The sequence below is a fragment of the Schistocerca cancellata genome, chromosome 9 (assembly GCF_023864275.1).
Source record: "Schistocerca cancellata isolate TAMUIC-IGC-003103 chromosome 9, iqSchCanc2.1, whole genome shotgun sequence".
NCBI lineage: Eukaryota > Metazoa > Arthropoda > Insecta > Orthoptera > Acrididae > Schistocerca > Schistocerca cancellata.
The window spans coordinates 485,941,580-485,964,277 of NC_064634.1; the positions used below are offsets into that span (position 1 = coordinate 485,941,580).

The window sequence follows — 22,698 nt, forward strand, 5'->3', positions numbered from 1 at the left end:
AATCGACCATACGGATTGTATACGCTATGGACTTTTGCCTCTGCAAACTCTTCAAAATTTCGTGCAATGGTTTACTACATTTAATGCTGCACATCAAAACAAAATTATGTCATTTATGGGGGGAAGGTATCAGTCAAGAAGACGTGTAAAAATCAAATTTTTTGGCCAAATAGTTTTTGTGAAATCGAATGATAAGTGTGTCAAAGCAGTGGGAACACCATGTGTCTGCACAGGCGAGAAGTGCAGTGATGACAAAATCGCGCACAGCGCGGAATGCGGGGAGCACGTGTCTGCAGCAGCGAAAAAGTTGATGAAGAGGCAAAGCACTAGAAATTTCATTCAAACGAATAAAATTCGTGAAGTAAGGCACTCCAATATTGTTTTAAAATAAAGAAAATATTAAGCACCGCACAAGGTTTGAACTCATAACCTTTCGCTAGGCAGCCCAACACCTTAAACGTTCCGCTACCTCAGCTCATCAATCAGTGTAACTCCATAAGGACTGTAACAGTCACGCAACTACTTATAAACACTGTTGGTATGACTATGAATTACTCACGCTTCGTCGAAGTACAATAGGAAATAAACAATTACCGCTGTTCTTTATTGCGAAAAAGCAGTTCGTGAGATTGAAACAAACACCTTTCCTTGCTATCGCCTGAATTAGGAGTCTTATTGCTTGTTTGGTTTAATTAATTAATAGAATATGAAGCAGTTGGTATAAAGAACGCTTTTTCCAAACTTTCTATAAAAGAAAATCTGCTATCAAGACATTGCTTTTGTTCTATTACTTTATTTATGACTGAACGTTTCTAAAACTGAAGACACTCGTCCGTGCTCTGCACTGCAGTCGAGATCAGGCAACGTCGTTCTCTGTTCATTGGCTGACTGTGTTTTGTGATGTCAGATGCGCAGAACGAACCTAAACTCGGCCGCCAAGATATATGACGCGCACTATAGTAACCCGTACACAAGGTATAAACGGGTGATGCATTCACGGAGCTATAATTTGAACTCATGCAATTCACGTGAAACGGTTTCCGACATTATTGTCGCCGAACGGCGAGAGATAACAGGCTTTCAAAGCAGAATCATAGTTGCGCTAGACGTACGGGAAGCCGGCCGGAGTGGCCGAGCGGTTCTAGGCGCTACAGTCTGGAACCGCCCGACCGCTACGGACGCATGTTCGAATCCTGACTGAGGCATGGATGTGTATGATGTCCTTGGTTAGTTAAAGTAGTTCTAAGTTGTAGGGGACTGATGACATCAGAAGTTATGTCCCATAGTGTTCAGAGCCATTTGAACCATTTCAACGTACGGGAAATTCCATTTCGGAAATACTTAGAGGTTTCAATATTCCGAGATTCGCAGTGTCAAGATTTTACCGAAAATATCAAAATTCTGCCATTACCTCTCACCACAAACAACGCAGAGCCGGCGGCCTTGAAGGCCTTCCTAAACGAGCGAAAGCAGCGGCGTTTGCGTAGCGTTGTCAGTGCTAACAGACAAGCAACACTGCATGAAATAACCTCAACAATCAGTCACGGACGTACGACGAACATATCCGTTAGGACAGGGCAGGGAAATCTGGCGTTAATGGGCTGTGCCAGCAGATGAACGACGCGAGGGCCTTTGCCGACAGCACGACATCGCCTGCAGCGCCACTCCTCGCCTCGTGACCAAATCTGTTGGACCCTAGACGACCGGAAAACCGTGGACTGGTCAGGTGAGTCCCGGTTTAAGTTGGTAAGAGCTGATGGTAGGCTCCTAGTGTGGTGCACACTCCACGACGCCTTGGACCCAAGTTGTCGACAAGATAGTGTGCAACCTGTTGTTGGCCCCATAACGACGTGAGCTACGTTTGTATCATCTGGTGAAACAGTACCGGTCATTGGCTGGAAGTGGTAATGTTCGGCTACTTCGAGACCGTATGCAGCCATTCAAGGACTTTCATGTTGAGAGGTGGCATGAGCCCCGTCTCATATTTCTATCTTACGATTCTCCTCTCTAATTGCATGCGGTGGAAAGTTGCTATTCCTTCACACGCGGACTTCCCACGCAGCGTCTCTCGTCACCCGGGTGGTCCAGTGACAGGCGGGCTCTGTTTGACTTTGAAAGGATAAGCCGACAGGTGTGAGGGAGTCGAGTGAATGCTTTCCAGACGCCGACATTGTCAAGAGGCACGCCCGCAGGGGCCTGAAGTAGCGGCTGCGCTAGAGGTTCCGTTACTTCGCAGAAACTTAGCGAAAACACTTTCTGGCGGGCTACCAGCGAGGCGTGGGAATGACCCAGGCAGCTGTGGCGGGAAAATTCCCGCGCTTTCTGCAAAATAGTAACTGTGATTGGCTTGCTCAGGGCATAGCTCCGTGACGTAGCAAGATCGGCGCAGAAATTGGCGCCAAGAATCTCCATTGGTGGAATGGTAGCGTTCCGGCAATGGAGTGGAATTTTCCGCCGGTTTTCGAGTTGCTGATTGGAACGTTTAACCACGGCCACTGTCGTGGGGGCGGGAATGTTCTGTGTTCGGTTTTGTACGGGTGCTCTTGTGGGTAGTCGGCTCTCGCTTTTCGGTCGAGGACGTCGAAGCAACCAGCCAATGGCTCCGGTACGCCAGATCGTGTCCTGGCAGTCAAGAAGACAGTTTGGTAATGTATGTCCACAGCACCGGCAGATAGGGATTTTCCTAGGTGATAATCAGAGCTCAGCAGGGCGCGCGCCTGTTCGTCTTTTTTCTAAATTTGTTCTGTCTTGGGTAGCAGCAATTAATGTTGGGTTGGCTATGTGTTTTCTCTAAGATTTGAGTTGCAAGGAATTGGCTGCACATACCACTTCGTCATAATCCTCGCAATCTAGTTTAGGGACAACTTCACATTCACAGCGTTTGTTTGAGTATCCAATTTGAGCCAATTTGATGTATTGTAAATATTTCATGTGTTTTTGTTTATTATTTTGTGTTTAGTCTTAATAAATCATATTGTTATTTTGGACAGAACTTTCATTCTGTTAATCGGAAGAGCAACCCCATCATTCCTCACTATGTTACTGAAACCTTCGTTTATTTATCTTATTTATCAAAGTAAATTATTGCAGGTGCCAAACTCTCTTCGACTCCACTGGCAGGGTTGATTAGAGTCAGTTTGCGTATTTTTTTATCCTTGTGCAACAGCAAAAGTTGGAGTTAGAATAGGGGGGCTTAGAGCATCATGTACATATGTAGATTCTAGAAGAATTGAGTGATAAATACACTGCTAGCCCCGGCACCTCGCAATGTTCCCAAACGTGTCACTGGGCCACAAAATCGTCCACTGTTGGTGTGAAAAACATCCCGGACAGTTCGAGCGCATGATTTAGCCACCCGGATCGCCCGACATGAATCCCATCGAACGTTTATGGGATATAATCGAGAGGTCAGTTCGTGCACAACAGCCTGCACCGGCAACACTTTCGCATTCATGGGCGGCTACTGAGGCAGGTGCTCAGTATTTAAGCAGAGGACTTCCAGCTACTCGTATTTGTTGAGTCCACGGCACGTCGAATTGCTGCGCTAAGCTGGATGAGAGGTTGTCCGAGTCGATATTAGGAGGTATCTCATGACTTTTGTCACCACAGTGCATGTATACGAATATTACTCTTACATTTCTGTACATACACAGATCTTGGAAATGTATTCGCCAGTGAGATCTTACTTTGTACTGCTAAGAAATGTACTGCTCTGTTACAAGTATCTCACTCTAATGACTGGCAGGAGTCGCAGTTTCCTTGATACATGTCAAAGTGTTGTGGACTGACAAGACAGCCAGTCCACAGTGACGGGTAACCGAAAGGCACGCGTTTATTTCACGCAGGCTTGCTTAAGTCTGAAACAGGATACGGAGTGAATGCTATAAAGAAAAGTACGTAGCTGCTGGGATATTTAACTTTACTCCATCATTTGTATACAGCATTTTTGATTATACAACTGAGACTCTCTCCAGATATGGTTAATGGCGCCTTGCTAGGTCGTAGCCATGGACTTAGCTGAAGGCTATTCTAACTGTCTCTCGGCAAATGAGAGAAAGGCTTCGTCAGTGTAGTCGCTAGCAAAGTCGTCGTACAACTGGGGGCGAGTGCTCGTACGTCTCTCTAGACCTGCCGTGTGGTGCCGCTCGGTCTGCAATTACTGACAGTGGCGACACGCGGGTCCGACATGTACTAATGGACCGCGGCCGATTTAAAGCTACCACCTAGCAAGTGTGGTGTCTGGCGGTGACACCACACAAAGCTGCAATATTTAACGACGTCGTGGAAGTTATGGAAAGAGCCAAATGTGGCTTAAACTAGCTTTACGTAAGTTTCCCACTTGTTTATGGAGCAAGAGCAAATAGACAAACCACTTGGAAATTTATTATATTCCACTGTTCGTATGGAAAAATTACGAGAAATTACGAGAAATTTGCTTCTACAATAACTGCTTCCAGTGTCTACATATTCATTCCTCAGTACAACGAATTCCAGACTATGTCTGCATTAAGTTACAACAAAGTCCTGTCTGGAATGGTCTGAGGTAGAGCAGACCAACCATTTATAGTGCGCATGCCTAGGACGGCTACGTTCATTACTCCATGATGTTCGTTCACGAAACAAGCTACCGCATAAATTAAGTGACCACGGTGCTGTGAAGAGACGGGAGGAGACGAGGAGCAATACTGAGCAACGATGCTTGGTGGTGTTTGAAAAACTTAATGAACGGCTGATAACAAATATCTGCTTGGCAGGCGTCCAGTGCCTACATCTCTTTGCCATAGACGATAGTTCCAGCCGCAAGAGTATTTTCGTTGAAGTGAACATCGCAAAAATCGCCATTTAACTTTGCCAAGCTACGTGAAATGCTCATTGTGAAACTAATATGGGCAATTGTGAGAACTTCCATGAAATTCTAAACCAAAACCCTGAATTAATAAATTAAATGTCACATGTGTCAGAACATGAAATTAAAAATAAACGAATACTTGAGTAACCTACGCTTTTTTCATAATTTCAGCGCAACCGACAATCAGAATTACTTATCTCCAATCCAAATCGGTATCATCGACAAGCATATCCCGCACTGACTTTTTCATAAAGTTGGTCGCCTTAGCCTAAGTCAATGTTTGGCAGGAAAGGAGCAAGTCAAACGTCTTTTCTGCGCAAGGACATGTAAGCAACGAATTAGTAAAGGGTGCAGCAACAACTTCATTACAAAGAACACCGACGCATAAGAAATCAGAGTTTGTGCGATTACGACAGAAACTGAACAGCCAATGTCGAAATCACCTCACAGAGGAATCATATTGTAACAGTAGAACGGCCTAGGCAGATTTCCTTGATCATTACAAACGCGGTAGGAAAAAGACATTAATTGTTGACACAACATTAAATAAATGCCAGGTGAAAAATAATACAAGAATGTATTCTTATAAGGAGTTTGTTCGGGACACATTGAGAAGCACCCACATGCCTTGCTCATACATCAAGCAGTCAAGCCTGCAAGATCAGTGGTCTGCCAAGCGAGTGGACTCATTCTTATTTATCGAGTAACATGAACTCTAGTACTCACAATTAAGTTACAAGTTATTCTCCTGTTTGAATATTACGCAACCGGTACGGAAACCCACATCTGACTATTAGTAATTTACACAACTCTGACTGTTCACTACGCACTGGCAATACCACATTTTCTTTCTTATTTAACGGCTTTGATCAACACGTGGCCATCGCACTGAATATGAATGGCGCACACATTATAAATTCTGGGTATCGTGACAACACACTATTCGAAGGAAAAGGCCACCAGTCTTTTTCTTTTCACTATCTTATTTATTCCGATAAATTCTATAACCTAAACACACAAATTCTATAACCTACAACAATAACACATGAGAAATTCCGCCCAGTGGGCATGGCTTTACATTGCTGATTCTCTACCTTATGGTCTCGTAATTATTTAACGCTACAGTGCACTTTCTGGATAGGATGGTGGATCTTTTTCTATATCTCACACTTCGACTCTCACACCCATCATTACGAAAATTTCCTCCAGACCGAGCGGTACAAAAAGGAACATGCATAAACCACTGCCTCTGAAACTATCTTGTTACTCTCCCATGCCAACCACACATACTTAAATTTCATGAAATACATCACACTGGCAACATACAATACAAAGAATAGCCACAACGCTATAATCACATCACTTTCAACTTTCCCACTTCAATTAGTATTTATCCCAGTTTCACACAACACTGCCCCACTTCGTAATTTTTCTTTCCTACTATGAACTCTGAAGGATATATGCACGTCTTCCTGTGCAATGCAAGCCAAGTGGCGTTGCTGGATAGACGGCTGCTCACCTTGCTTCTCTCTCAGAGTATTATAGCTTGAATCAAGCGTCACACGGAAACATAACACGCAAAGTAATATTACGAACATATTCATCACACACGCGAGTCCTCAACTGATACCATGGACGAGTACTTCTCTTTATCCTTTGTCTCATACACAGTTTGGGACTCACACAGTACTCACCACGTGGAAGTACTCGTCTCTAATTTCAAGTCCTGCACACGCCATTTCTTAAATATTTCCAACTTATAGTATACACGCTAGTAATTCAGCTTAACTTAAGCACTCGGAATTATTTCAACTTATTGCTACACGTGGTTTCATTGTGACCGTTGGTCACTTCCGAAGATTACTACGGTCCCCTTAATATTACCTGCCTGACATTTAATTCTCCCCACAAAAGTTCCTGAAACAGAGAAATTATTATTCCAAACTACTCTTAAGTATTTCACATGCATACCATGTCTCTACTCTTTTGTTTTTATGGAGCACACCTAAGACAGGTCTTACCAACATTAGATCCAGCGGCAGAGTGCTGAAACATGGCCGTTCTTCAGGTCCTCTTGCACCTCTGCCGAAGTGGGGGATCACCTTGCTACCGTTTTGCTCAGCCACATTTCAGGTGCTCAAAGCTCCAGTAAATTTCATCTCTTTGGTTCCACCAAAGGTGGCCAAAGGATCGTCTCAAAGATGATCATATATTCACATTCACTATCTGCGGTTAGCAGACGACCATACATTCATTCATTTCACAGATCTCACCAAACTGGATGTAGGGATTTCTTTTGTGGGAGTGCACATGTGATCAATTAAATAAATAAATTGTCATTCTTTCCCACACTGGTATCCGGCTTCGCTGTATTAATTGAAATTGAGTTATTTTTACAAAAAATATGTTGTTCTGACAAGAATAATGAAGTATGTTGTACCTATTTTCAATGTCGGGCGGTACTGTACCCTTTCAACATCAATACTAAAACAAGTTGTAGACGTTGTATGAAGCTTGAATTCTTGCTGCTTGCCTTCGACAACACATTTTCGAAAATTAGTATAAAGTCTCAAAGCCCACACGAACTACACAAATGCTGTGGAAGCAATTGGGAACGTTTATGTGTGGGGTATCAAAACAAACGCTTCGGTACATGAAGTTTTCATGACGCTGCTGATCCAAGAATTGCAATTCAATAAAGCTTGACCGAAAGTTAGGGATGTCATTTATGTGTGGGAATACACTCCACCCGCACATGTAAGGATAAACTTGCAAATAGTGCTCTAGTACGTATAAGGGGCGTTCAAAAAGAAACGAGCCGGAGGCATAATTACAGAAACCATTACGTGTATGCGAGAAGTATTGATACTGGCTGTTGAGACACTTGTCCCACTGTGACACAAGGCGGTGAATGGCTCGCTCATAAAATTCCCTGGGCTGCGATGTTAACCAGTTCCGCACGTCGTCGTCAGAAGTGAGTCGTTTGCCCCTCTGAGCCTTTTTAAGGTGACCAAAGATGGCGTGTTCACAGGGAGAGAAGTTTGGACTGTATGGAGGATATCCGAAAATCAAAACTACACAATCTCACCCGTGAGGTGATTCTGCTCCAAGACAATGAAAAGCCCCATGCGGCCATCACAGTCGCGCCACTCCTGCAGAAATTCAAATGTGAGGTTTTCGGCCACCCTCCATACAGTCCGGACGTCTCTCTCCGTGTGATTACGCCATTTTTGGTCACCTTAAAAAGGCTTTGAGGGGCAAACGTTTCACCTCGGACGACAACGTCCAGCTGTACGTGCGGGACTGGTTAGCACCGCAGCCCCGGGAATTTTATGAGGCAGCCATACACCGCCTTGTGTCACAGTGGGACAACTGTCTCAACAGCCAGGGGCAATACTTCTAACATACAGGTACTGGTTTCTGTAATTATGCCTCTGGCTTGTTTATTTTGGAACGCCCCTTATATGATCGTTTCTCTGCCGCATAAATGGATTCATCTTGTAGTGTGTGAGAGTTAAAACCTACGTCCTTGTTACATTGTGATTTAGGTAGTCAGCCAACTAAAGTAAACCGGAATAGGAGTTCCTACGTATGCTTCTCGTTGCAGCCAGCGCAATACAAATATCTGGAAATCTCTAGGAATTAGGAGAACAAAAAATACCGGATCCATCTGATTGGGCATTTTCATCCAAAAAAACTGCGTAAGAAATTACTGTTATTACGAAATTTATGTACCTTACGATGACGGCACAATCTACTATAAATTGTATTGACTAACTTATCAACAAGATAACTACTCAGAATCCACTGAATTGAAAGTTTTGCCGCAAGTAATGTCCCACTGTACTGGATGTGACATCAGTTTAACAAATGAACGTAAGATTTGTTCTGCAGTCTTTCATTTACTCAGCAACCAAAGGCGTAAAATTCTTCAGGGAAATCAAAGCGGTAGGATTCGGAAGTTGTTAGTTAACAAAATCATTCACAAGGTGTGTCAGCAACTTAGTGGACGCACGTAACTGATCTTTCCATGACAACGCAATGCATGAAAATGTAGATTCACAAGCTATTAATGAAATCTTGATACATTCTCGCTGATAAATAGCACCATTGCTTCATAAGAACTCCCCAGTCCTTAAAACTAACTATTCAAAGTGTCTTAAGAATACCTCATTCCTTTTGGGAAGGAGTTTCAATTGTGTCATGACAAAGATTTTGAATTCGATTTCACCATCGTAAGTTGCGATGATCTCTCAGTAACAGACTTCTGTATTTTGCTCTTATGTCTTTAGATCTGTCGTTGTTTTCCAGTGAGGGACTTCCCTCAAGGTGAATATAATGTTCCTTGACATCAAATGGAAACCGTGTCTACAATAGTGAGATAGTTCGAGCAAAGTAACAGAAAAGGACTTTTGGGGCTGAAAAATACAATTAATCAACCGCTACGCATTTCACATATCTACACATTAGTTCAGTAGGACTCAGAACAGGCCCACTGGCAACCCATTTACGCTGGATTAGTTAAGAAATTCCAAGAATGGTAATTATTTTGACAAAAGAAATGAGAAACAAAATTATGAAAATGCGTCGGAGCAAATGGCACCTTAACATGGAATGGAAAGAAGTGCAACTAGGAATTCCTGCAAATGAGTTAGCAGACAAGTTCCCAAACAGACAGCTCCAGAAAGCGAAACAAAAAATTATGACAGAAGTCAGCAGTGAAATCGCATGCACTGGAATCGGAAAATGGGAAAGAGAATGGTCGGCAACTATAAAAGATTTGACCACGACAGAATTTTTCCCTCTGTTGAACACTGTCTTTCGGTACGGTAACCATTGTCTAATCTAACAACTGTTTTAACTTACCTCCAGTGCTGCTTGCGCATGCGCAAACGGTTTTATGATAACAGATGGAAATTTATGGGTATGTCACAAATTTAGTAGCGAGAGAAATGCACTAAGGAAGTGCATAATAGGAAAATAATGCAGCTCGCCAGTAGACAATATTACTTTTACTAAGACTATACCAGATCAAAATTTCATACTATTTGAAACGTATAGTGTGTATTTGCATGTGTGTGTTTGGATCTTACTGGTGCTAAACCTCGAGGTCGTCAGCGCCGTTACACTTAACGAAACAAACGAATGTGGAGAAAAGCTCAAAAATATTTGCACACTCATCGAGTGACTGCGTGGTCGCTTCGAACGCATTTCACATGCGGTAAAACAAATTGGAAAGAGGAAAAATAGCTATACATAAAACTAAAACGTAGAGGAAACAAAACACAGTAGACGTAAAAGAAAGGCACAGGGAAATATGTCTGGCTGGGCACTTACAAAATACTTGGATGAGTCAGTCGTCTTGTTAACAAATTAAAAACCTCTCTCTAAAATCTCGTTAAAAATGTTGCACAATTCACAAAACTTTAAAACTTGGACCACATTCATTTGGAAGTTACCTAAAATGGATTACAGATCCGTTGGAAAACCCACAGTGGCCAGCTGGTCGGGAAATAAAACGCAGTACAATAGAATGTGGCACACAGTGCTGTGCACGCTAGAAGCACCTCACACCAGAGGGTCCTCTGGCGAGTAAGAATCCATGCGTCATTCGGAAATGTTAAAGTATCCTAACATATAAACAATTGTATCACGAGTGAACGGTAAAGGAAATAAACACCCTACCTGAAAACCTTACGTGCCGTACACACTTACTTTTTACGCTGCAGTACTTTCCGCGGAGGATATGAAATGTACGGCATCGTACTGTTGTAATAGTATGCTCTCATGCACATAATCATAATTCGTTATATCTCGCCTTGTGCATCACTATCTTGTATAAAAATCAAACCTAAACATGAAAAACGGCAAAATTGATATCGTGATGCAGCGTGTTTCAAAACTAAGTAAATAAGCACGTTTCCACGCCTCAAACCGGTGGCTGAGGCACCGGGGCCGGTGGCCGGTGATTGCCCGCCGTTGCGTTGCGTCAGCGTTGCTGCCTCACCCCCCCCCCCCCCGCCCTCCCCCTGCCGCGCCATCCTTCGTGGGGAAGCACCGCCCGAAAGACCTTGTAAAAAATAACTAGACTCACTGATGGCGCTGCAGTCGCGGGATAATTTGAACCTTCGGCTGGACGCCATTATAGTGGTTGTAGTCTGATGTGTTGTGTAGTATTGTTGTTTATGAAGACCCTGATTCAACGTTGTATATTTGTTGGGGCGTACATACAGTATTTGTTACTCGTAATTCTACTGTCTGTACGTTCCAATGAAAAGAAGTACAACGGTGAAGAGTTGTGCAGCGATTAATTGTACAAATAAATTCGAGAAAGGAACGAACATTACATTTCACAGGTACGTGGATATTTTAAGTTGATTTGTATGTAGGTGCACTTGCTTAATAAATGTTTTTGTAACACGGTATTAGCATAATGTCTGTGCATCTATTTGCAGGTTTCCTTTCTCAAAACCACAGCTGTTACAAAAATGGTTACACGCTGTCAGGAGGCAAGATTTCCGACAGACAGAATACCATTTTATATGTTCTGATCATTTTGAAGATAGTCCACTGATCGGCAGTGTTTTCATGGTCTAGGTTACGTTGAAACTTGATAATTTGGTCGTGAGTTGCCAAAGCACTATGCCGTATATAACGCACTTCTCGTCATAAAATCTAAAGCAAGGTAGAGTCAGAAAATATCTACACTCCTGGAAATTGAAATAAGAACACCGTGAATTCATTGTCCCAGGAAGGGGAAACTTTATTGACACATTCCTGGGGTCAGATACATCACATGATCACACTGACATAACCACAGGCATATAGACACAGGCAACAGAGCATGCACAATGTCGGCACTACTACAGTGTATATCCACCTTTCGCAGCAATGCAGGCAGCTATTCTCCCATGGAGACGATCGTAGAGATGCTGGATGTAGCCCTGTGGAACGGCTTGCCATGCCATTTCCACCTGGCGCCTCAGTTGGACCAGCGTTCGTGCTGGACGTGCAGACCGCGTGACACGACGCTTCATCCAGTCCCAAACATGCTCAATGGGGGACAGATCCGGAGATCTTGCTGGCCAGGGTAGTTGACTTACACCTTCTAGAGCACGTTGGGTGGCACGGGATACATGCGGACGTGCATTGTCCTTTTGGAACAGCAAGTTCCCTTGCCGGTCTAGGAATGGTAGAACGATGGGTTCGATGACGGTTTGGATGTACCGTGCACTATTCAGTGTCCCCTCGACGATCACCAGTGGTGTACGGCCAGTGTAGGAGATCGCTCCCCACACCATGATGCCGGGTGTTGGCCCTGTGTGCCTCGGTCGTATGCAGTCCTGATTGTGGCGCTCACCTGCACGGCGCCAAACACGCATACGACCATCATTGGCACCAAGGCAGAAGTGACTCTCATCGCTGAAGACGACACGTCTCCATTCGTCCCTCCATTCACGCCTGTCGCGACACCACTGGAGGCGGGCTGCACGATGTTGGGGCGTGAGCGGAAGACGGCCTAACGGTGTGCGGGACCGTAGCCCAGCTTCATGGAGACGGTTGCGAATGGTCCTCGCCGATACCCCAGGAGCAACAGTGTCCCTAATTTGCTGGGAAGTGGCGGTGCGGTCCCCTACGGCACTGCGTAGGATCCTACGGTCTTGGCGTGCATCCGTGCGTCGCTGCGGTCCGGTCCCAGGTCGACGGGCACGTGCACCTTCCGCCGACCACTGGCGACAACGTCGATGTACTGTGGAGACCTCACGCCCCACGTGTTGAGCAATTCGGCGGTACGTCCACCCGGCCTCCCGCATGCCCACTATACGCCCTCGCTCAAAGTCCGTCAACTGCACATACGGTTCACGTCCACGCTGTCGCGGCATGCTACCAGTGTTAAAGACTGCGATGGAGCTCCGTATGCCACGGCAAACTGGCTGACACTGACGGCGGCGGTGCACAAATGCTGCGCAGCTAGCGCCATTCGACGGCCAACACCGCGGTTCCTGGTGTGTCCGCTGTGCCGTGCGTGTGATCATTGCTTGTACAGCCCTCTCGCAGTGTCCGGAGCAAGTATGGTGGGTCTGACACACCGGTGTCAATGTGTTCTTTTTTCCATTTCCAGGAGTGTATTAATATAGTGGGCAAATCTTCGAGTAATTTGATGCATTTTGCGTACATCTATCGTAAATGAACTACGAAAAATGCTAGGGGTCCAGTCCATAACTTTTAGCTAGGCAGATTCCGTGTAGTACGTAAGATAAATTCATAAACAGTGACTAGTTGCTGTTTGTTCATAAATTAAAAAGTATATTGTAGTAACGTATTTAAATGAGGCATTATGTTTGTGACCTAAGTCAAGGGAAGGCATTTTATAACCAAAAGCGATGTATTAACATTCAAACTCCGCGTGTCAGTTTACCACTCTAATGGCCGCCAGCCAGCTATTCAATTTGTCCGCTCTTCACAGTCGACCACTAGTGCGGTTGTGGGGGCCTGCATCGGCCCCTGCTGACCTCATCCGGGGACTCGCAACTATCTGTATTACGCCAGGGGTTGCCGGCTTCCTGCTGATGACAAACCGCTGCTCCGCGGCGAAAACATATTTCGTCACGGGTTCCAGAGTTGCTGCCGCGCGTATCACAAGACGCAATCCGTGCTTCAACTGTGTGGAGCAGCAGGCGTCTGCGCACAGAACGAGATTGCAACGTGGATCACAGACCGTGGCCTGAATGGAGCGCGGCGGCCTGCGTTGAACCACAGTCAATACAGCAGTCATTACACTTACTGTTCTTACTAGACTTGGCCACTGTTTCTATGTTTCGATACAGTGTATCGATACCTGGAACTGTTTCAGTGTTTCGGAACGGTTATGGTTCACTGTTTCGAAACAGTAGTGTTTCATTCCGTCCCTGTCTCGGGTCTCGAGCCAAACACAGAAACTGTATCGTTGTTTCAAAATAAGACTGTTTCAGTCCACCTGCGCCTGGAACGGACTAATTGTATCGAAACAGTGATGTTTCATTCCGCTCTGTGCAGGACGAGATTCGGGCTCGGCACAGGTACTGAAACACAACATACCACTTCGTGAAACACTTTCAAGAGTGTCGAAATCTTTTGACAAGCAATAGCATGAAGCTTAAGATATCCGAAAATAAAGCTTCGTTTCTATCTGACTGTCCTATTCCGAAATGGCGTAACATCTGCTTTATAATCACTAACCAAACAATAACACAACGCATACTATTCGCATTCAAAATAATAAATATGTGAAAATCATTCAGTTAAATTGCACTTTTTTTATAACATACGCTTCTCTGTTCATGCACAGTAATCATATTAATAAACGCAAGTAAGACTACAACATTTTAAATAAAAAAAGGCGTAGAGTGACAGTTATTAGACATGTACATAAATTTGATGTAGGTATAATTGCAAGCAATCTGTTTGACATATCACTGATAGTGTAATGGTTAACGGAAAGCATCGTAAATTTATAGTTACGGTTCGAAGCACCTTGAAACACAAAATTTTTTTCTGTTATATTTTGTTATTTATTCGAATTATTTGGCGTTATTTGTGAGTCTATAGTCACTGTGTCTATTATCCACAATGATTCCCTTTGTGTGCATGGAAATTAGCAGGATGGGTATATTAGCCATACTAATGGAATGTGGGAATCCCAGTAGCATATCTGTTGTTTCAGCAGTTTGCTCCCACCTCCAGTTCCGTTCGTGGTGGTTCTTCTGTCTTCAGCTTAGGTTTTCCTCAGCCAATTGAAAAGTATGAAAGTCACATGACACAAAAGCAGCGCATTTGCTGCAGGAGATACGAAACTGCCAAGACGCCTAAGTGATAGTTTCATACTTTCTGCGATATGGTTAGCGCTCTCGCACCTCATTTGTGTTTATATGGACATACTTATACAGTAGACATTCAAGATGATAAAATGTGTAGGTTTATTAGATTACAAAACACAAACTGTTTCGAAACACCGTATCGAAACATTACGTTGTACTGTCTCATTTGTTTCGAAACATTTACGTGTTTCAGTTTGCCCATCTCTAGTTCTTACCGTTTGACAGCTGGAGCAACACTAGCGCTCTAAGCGGCAAGAACGGAAAACGTCAGATGCGTAGTAAGCATGTTTGTTTTGCATCCCTTTGCTACGTAATTTACAAAGTATTTGAATTATTTTTTAGCCTCCAAGAGTTTGCGTTATATCAGAAGACATATATATTTCTAGACTGACTCTAAAATAAGCGCAAGTAGGGACAAAAATCATGAATTCAGTGGCAAGCTACAACACATTCGCGAAGGGTCCTACTAAGCCCCTAGATGATAATCCACACCACACATGGACCCCTGGTAGATTGACCGCTTTATCCACATAAACATGCGGATTTTCCAGTGCCCAGTACACACTGTTATGCCGATTCACGGTTCCATTAAGTTTAAATTGTGCTTCGTCACTCCACACTACCTTCATCACAAATTGTTCATCATCAGTTACCATTTGCTGATACCATTCGCAAAATGGCATTCGGCGATCAGGATCGTCATCATAAAACGCGTGCAGTAATCGTGGAACGTAAACTTTCCACTTTGCAGGTTTCAGAGTTCTTCGTACCCTTTTACTGCTGAGCCCCACTTCACGTGCACATTCCATAGCAGACTTGTGTGGAGAATTAACAAACTTTTCCGACACGAGAGCCGACGCAGCAGGACTTGTAGCTGTACGCTGTCTTCCTGACCTTCCTTTGTGAATATCACAAATCTTTCTATGCAATTGAAACTTATTAGTGATGCGTTTAATTGTTAGGCGTGTTGGCGGTTCTGTTTCAAACTCCCGCCTCCACTAACATTGCACTTCAATGGCATTATCAAACTTGAAAAACAACTTCACGATACATTTACGTTGCTCGAATGTCAACCGCGCTCCAGCCATCTTCTTTTCTCAACACCGAGATGAAAGTACTAACATCAGTTGAGCCAAAGACCATAGTAAAACACACTCGCAACTCAAGTCGAACGATAGTATTGATACCACGATAGAGTCTGACAAAGAGTGTATACCTTTTTCTGGCCGACTCTGAGATGTGAGTAGAGGCGTCATATAGCGCATAACAAGACAGAATGTTTGTCGTACAGGTAGAGATGAATGCGGCACCGGATATGTAGTAGTCTGTGTCTGCAGATTTGAGCGCATGTAGTCAGTACCAGTTACAGAAATTCACCTTAAGAAATATATCGATGTGTGAGCGACAGTTATTACTCACCATTTTAAGATCTAAAATGTGCCAGTTGCAGACCAGTCAGTGGCTGCATTCTTAAAAACAGACGCTACGAATTATGTGGATGCATTACACAAATTGGAGGTAAAATAACTATAATGACTGATGCGAAGCACAGCGATAAGACAGAGTAAAACAGAATGTGTTGGTGAAAATCAGTAGAGAAGTGAGACGAAAATAAGTGCCGAAAACCGCACCCCTAGAAAGAGATTTTTTATATTTGACAATGCATGTTTTCTGCTGGCTTTTTAGTTTTAAATATTCTCGACAGGGTAGTAACATTAACGTACGTTATACATCAAGGCGGTACAGCACCGGTAGACGAAGTTCACTCTATATTACAAAGGTTTCCACATCTATATTGTTCTCCAAATTTAACTAGAGTTGGTCTTTAGCAAATTCATCAAGTATGTCCCTTCTTCCACTGTTTCTTCTCCTCCACAGCTTCTTCTTCCGAACACTAAATCGTATCAGGAGAACATTCGTGGTCACACACAGCAGGTTTTTGTTGTTGACTAGCTGATGTGGATCTTTGATGGCTGCTGCGCCCATTGATTCTACGGCACATATGAAGTTTTTCATTTTAGCAAGGTTTTCGCGATTCAGGTAGATTAACAAGATTATCAAGATCTGTAGCAATGAGATGTAATTATTTGTGTTTCCTTGTTTCAAAGTACTTGGTAATGAGTTAATGGATCTTGACACATGCGATAAACTGATCACACGTTTCCGAAAAGTGATGCGTAACATAATAACTACTGATTTTTGATTCGATTGTACAATGACTTCACAACAGATAAAGTACCTTTCACTAAACCACACACGGCTGAGGTTGTATAGAACAAAAGGATTGAAGTAATGTAGTTTCTTCATCCCCTTACTCTACCTAGATAAACGAACAATAAAAGATAAAATACTTCCATTGCAGTTTGTAACTGGCTTTTCATAATTCTTAATAATGTACAGCAAACAGGTTTCAGGCGATTTGAGTGGCTGCAAATCAAAAGGATTGACTGTGCTACAAAAACGCTGTAAGAATTTGGCTACCGTCTTCTACGCTAATTTTTGTACTTAGTATAATGTAACCGGCTCTATGACACTGTAGAACAGTGATGTACATTACTGCCCATTAAAATTGCTACACCACGAAGATGACGTGCTACAGACGCGAAATTTAACCGACAGGAAGAAGATGCTGTGATATGCAAATGATTAGCTTTCCAGAGCATTCACACAAGGTTGGCGCCGGTGGCGACGTCTACAGCGTGCTGACATGAGGAAAGTTTCCAACCGATTCCTCATACACAAACAACAGTTGACCGGCGTTGCCTGGTGAAACGTTGTTGTGATGCCTCGTGTAAGGAGGAGGAATGCGTACCATCACGTTTCCGTCTTTGATAAAGGTCGGGTTGTAGCCTATCGCGATTGCGGTTTATCGTACCGCGGAATTGCTGCTCGCGTTGGTCGAGATCCAATGACTGTTAGCAGAATATGGAATCACTGGGTTCAGGAGGGTACCACGGAACGCCGTGCTCGATCCCAATGGACTCGTATCACTAGCAGTCGAGATGACAGGCACCTTATCCGCATGGCTGTAACGGATCGTGCAGCCCCGCCTCGATCCCTGAGTCAACAGATGCGGACGTTTGCAAGATGACAACCATCTGCACGAACAGTTCGGCGACGTTTGCAGCAGCATGGACAATCAGCTAGGAGACTATGGCTGCGGTTACCCTTCACGCTGCATCACACAGGAGCGCCTGCGATAATCTACTCAAGGACGAACCTGGGTGCACGAATGGCAAAACGTAATTTTTTCGGATTAATGCAGGTTCTGTTTACAGCATCATGATGGTCGCATCCGTGTTTGGTGACATCGCGGTGATCGCACATTGGAAGCGTGTATTCGTCATCTTCATACTGACGTATCACCCGGCCTGGTGGTATTAGTTACACGTCTCGGTCACCTCTTGTTCGCATTGACGGAACTTTGAACAGTGGACATTTCAGATGTGTTACGACCCGTGGCTCTACCCTTCATTCGATCCCTGCGAAACCCTACATTTCAGCAGGATAATGCACGACCGCATGTTGCAAGTCCTGTGTAGGCCTCTCTGGATACAGTAAATGTTCGACTGCTGCCCTGGCCAGCACATTCTCTAGATCTCATCAATTGAAAACGTCTGGTCAATGGTGGCCGAGCAACTGGCTCGTCACAATACGGCAGTCACTACTCTTGATGAACTGTGGTATCGAGTTGAAGCTGCATGGGCAGCTGTACCTGTACACGCCATCCAAGCTCTGTTTGACTCAATGCCCAGGCGTTACAAGACTGTTATTACGGCCAGAGGTGGTTGTTTTGGTTACCGATTTCTCAAGATCTGTGCACCCAAATTGCTTGAAAATGTAATCACATGTCCGTTCTAGTATACTATATTTGTCCAATGAATACCCGTTTATCATCTGCATTTCTTCTTGGTGTAGCAATTTTAATGGCCAGTAGGGTATTTACGTATCTGTGTATCTGCAACAAAACGTTGTTTGCCGAAACAGTACTTTCGTCAAATCAAACTCTTGACTCGGTACACGACACACGCGATCTTTACTGCCGACACTGCTGGAATGAGCTGTTTGCAGGCGGACGTAGAGGCGGCCAGCCCCTCGGCCCGCTGTGGCTGTTGCCAAGGCCAGCTAGCGGTGGTAAACATCCCAGTCCGCTGATCTGCTGCTGTGGAGTGGAGCACAGTGGCCGACCTCGGCCGTTCAGCGACCCCTGCCTCGCTCTCCTGACAGACTGATATCATGACGTGTCGTAGACTGCTGAAGGCTCGCTGCGACGACTCGGCAAGACGCCGGGTCCGACAGCCAGGCTGCGGAGCGCAACGCGGAGACAAATATGGGTTCGTCTCCCGCGCCTCTGAGAAAATTGTTTGATGTAAAATAAGCAATGCTACCTCCGAAATTTCCTGGCAGATTAAAACTGTATGTCGGGCAGAGACTCGAACTCGGGACCTTTGCCTTTCGCGGGCAAATGCTTGGTAGGTAGGAGACGAGGTACTGGCAGAATTGAAGCTGTGAGGACGGGTCGTGTCTCGTGCTTCGGTAGCACAGTCGGTAAGAGCACTCACCTCCGAAAGGCAAAGGTCCCGAGTTCGACTCTCGGTCTGGCACACAGTTTTAACCTGCCAGGAAGTTTCATACCAGCGCACGCTCCGCTGCAGAGTGAAAATCTTATTCTGGAATTCTACCTCCGTCTATGTTAATAGTTTCTCAGTAAAACTTTTATTTTTCACGTGGAAAAAAAACCTCTTTTCGGATCCGCTTGTGTTCCCCGCCACGCAGACGTTATATTTCTCTCTGAACGACCAGTGACTACACCGCTTTAGAATGTCGTTAGCTGTGCTGATAAACTGAATACGACTCATCGTGAATAGATGACGCCACAAGACTCGCTGTTCGTTACCTTACGATATCCAACAATAAAACGACATGTACTTTTCATTGTTTGAAACGGTGGCACTCATGAATTCTTGTCCTCATATATTGCGAGTTCAATATTGGTTTCCGAACTAAGTTTCGACAAATTTCTCGCTCGCCACTTTCCGGCTACACGAACACGTTGCTCTCGGGTGATTTTCCCAAGGACTGTCACCGTAGCTATTCGCCGAAAAAGGCTGCACTGAAATCAGAAAATGGCGAGTTATCAGAAATGTAAGTGATTAATAGCGCAAGGCATAACCGGCAGTCGGTATTTTTTGTAAATGATTGAAGCGGTCAGGTTACAAAGTGCATGATTTCACACATCTCTCTGGCAAAGTCAGCAGCAGCCGGCCGCTGTGGCCGAGCGGCTCTAGGCGCTTCAGTCTGGAACCGCGCGACCGCTACGGTCGCAGGTTCGAATCCTGCCTCGGGCACTGATGTGTGTGATGTCCTTAGGTTAGTTAGGTTTAAGTAGTTCTAAGTTCTAGGGGACTGATGACCTCAGATGTTAAGTCCCAGAGTGCTCAGAGGCATTTTTTGAAAGTCAGCAGCAGTGCCGTGCTGCTCGTTGATAGCGTTTCGCTATTGCTGTCATATGCTGTCACTGTGAAAACGTGTCATACGTCTCCAACTTATGTCATTTTTAGTGTCACAAAGGCTTGCGCTTAAGAGGATTTTTTTTTTATCAGTACTCATTCCAAAGTGTGGTTTTACTTCATCAAGACAGTTTTTACGTCTAGTTTCTTTTATAACACGCAGCAGCTACTTTTAGACAACAGGAAAATTCTGAGCGAACCAATAACTTTTTTTTTTAAATTTTCCGTGACTTAGTAGCGAAATGAGTTGATAGTGCACAAAAGACGTAAACAAAAGAATACCTTACACGTTTCTCTCTTTTGTTATCACTGAAAGGGAGAGAGAACCACTTGTTAATTTCAGATTAAACATATCATGTACTGAAAAGTGTGAAATTCTTCTGCAATGGGACACTCTTCATACTGACGTCAAAATGTTGCTAGATATCAACAATTTCTGCCAGTAACACTTACTAGTATTTTGTGAGCAAAGTGTTCTTACAGCTCAGTACTGGATGGGAGACTTGCCACATAGATTAACGTATCACTGGACATGGGGTTATCTGTGTTTGTACTATCGATAGCGTTAGTCGTCAAGACTGGAAACAGTCTTAACGCTGCTGTGAGCTTCAAAAATAATTTAGATGTAACAGCACTGTGCGGCCTACAGTGTACTGGCTCTAAAGCAGAATTTATTTAATTCGTGAAAAAATGAATGAGCTGTTACATTTTAAACTTAATGTTTACAAAAAATGCAGATTTCATAATTATCCCAATTTTTACGACAGTTTCATACACAAGTATGGTTTATATGCTGTGCGGAATTCATCGAAGAATCTCTCCTACTTATGAAGAAATGTATACTTATAGCAACAAACGCAGCCAATAGTAAGTGAAAAAATGATGAAATTTCACATATAACAAAGTTTATTTTGTTACGTTTTTGAGCTTTCACTGCTATGAGTTTGAATTCTCAATTCTTCCTGGTCACGCTGACAAAGTTTTATGAATTTATTTGTAAAAGTATAGACAGTGGAAATTAAAATGTCTGTGGTGCCTCTTTTGCTCCAAGTTTGATGTCTTACCCCCCTTAAATTTGAAGAATCATAACTACGAACGATAATGAGAAAATAACTGCTTCATTATAAAATAGTCAAGCGAGACTATAATATTTGAACTTATGGTTTTTTAGCAGAATATTTTACTCGAAATCGCTTGAGATTTTTTAGTGGCACTGTGTATTTCACACACACGCATATTGTCGTTCGTCAGACGACCAGACGCGACTGCATGAGGAAGTTCCCACTTCAGCACTCCACGCAGATCTACGCATATATTTGTTTTTATTGTTTGAAACGGTGGCACTCATGAAATCTTATCCTGATGCATTGCGACTACAGTTTCCGAACTAAGTTTCGACAAATTTCTCGCTCGCCACTTTGCTGCTACACGAACACGTTGCTCGGCTGATTTCCCAAGGACTGTTCACCACAGCTACTCGCCGAAAAAGGCTGCACTGAAATCAGAAAATGGCGGGCTTTCAGAATCGGAAAAGTTGTCTTCACTTCTACGGAGGCGAAAAGGTCGCCATCTCAATCCCAGCAGTGTAATCTCATCCGTGCACACATCCTCGTCTGAAAGTGTTCACGTTTTGAAAAAAGTCGAACACCAGACACGCCGTGTTTTGTATAATTTCCACGAGCAGAATTTGTATTACAGCTGAAGATCCACGACGTGAGGAGACGTTACTGAAGGACGACCCACGCAAAGCTGGGAGGCAGGTACGTCCTATGCAGCCACTCACATCTGAAGACGGGCAGACAGCACTCGCTACCTATGTGCATCTGTCAATTCGTGACTCGCCACCACAAGCTAAGCTCCCTCTTCCGGCAGTGGCTACTTTGAAATTTCACTTCATAATTCACATCTTATAAATCTGCGTTCAGAACCGAGGAAGACACCTAGTACGAGTCGTGCTGGCTCAGCGCTCCTACCTGTTGTTCAGACTTGACACGGTCTTCGCTCTGGCACGCCGTACCGCCGCTGCGCCTCGCGAGCTACTGTCCAAAACAGGTGAGGCAACTCCTCTGCCGTCACGTGACTGCCGCTCTCCGCAGGCGCATACGTCCGAAGGTGCGAGGCGTCACGTTAGTTTCCTGCTGATTTCTCCCCCGAAACTTCCTGCGTCAGAACGCTGCACTCCGAGTGTATCATTCCGGTTGCCATTGCCTTCGACGTCCACTCAGCGTTTCTTACTAAGGAGGAGCTATTTATTGCAATCGCACTTTTTTTTATAGTTATTGTTGTGTTGGCAGAAGAGTCAACACCGTGTTATGAAGGGAGGCCAAAATGCACGCGTTTAGCTCACGGAAGCTGGCGTGATGAGGGAAGGACTATACTGACGTGAGGTCTGGAACATGACAAGGAATTAGAATTCAGAAAGCGGACGTAATTAGTTTGATACTTAACTTTAATCCATTAATGATGAACGTCGCTCTTGACG

At 44.1% G+C, this 22,698-nt stretch overlaps 1 protein-coding gene across 1 annotated transcript in view; it reads right to left on the bottom strand.

Annotated features, from left to right (window-relative positions):
- The window catches only part of LOC126100946 (uncharacterized), a 162,824-nt gene extending 140,526 nt beyond the window's left edge, over positions 1–22,298 (bottom strand). The window contains exon 1 of the mRNA XM_049911607.1: positions 22,190–22,298. The gene's annotated coding sequence lies outside the window, so the exon portion shown is untranslated. The remainder of the gene's footprint in view (positions 1–22,189) is intronic.
- Between the last annotated feature and the right edge of the window lie 400 nt (positions 22,299–22,698).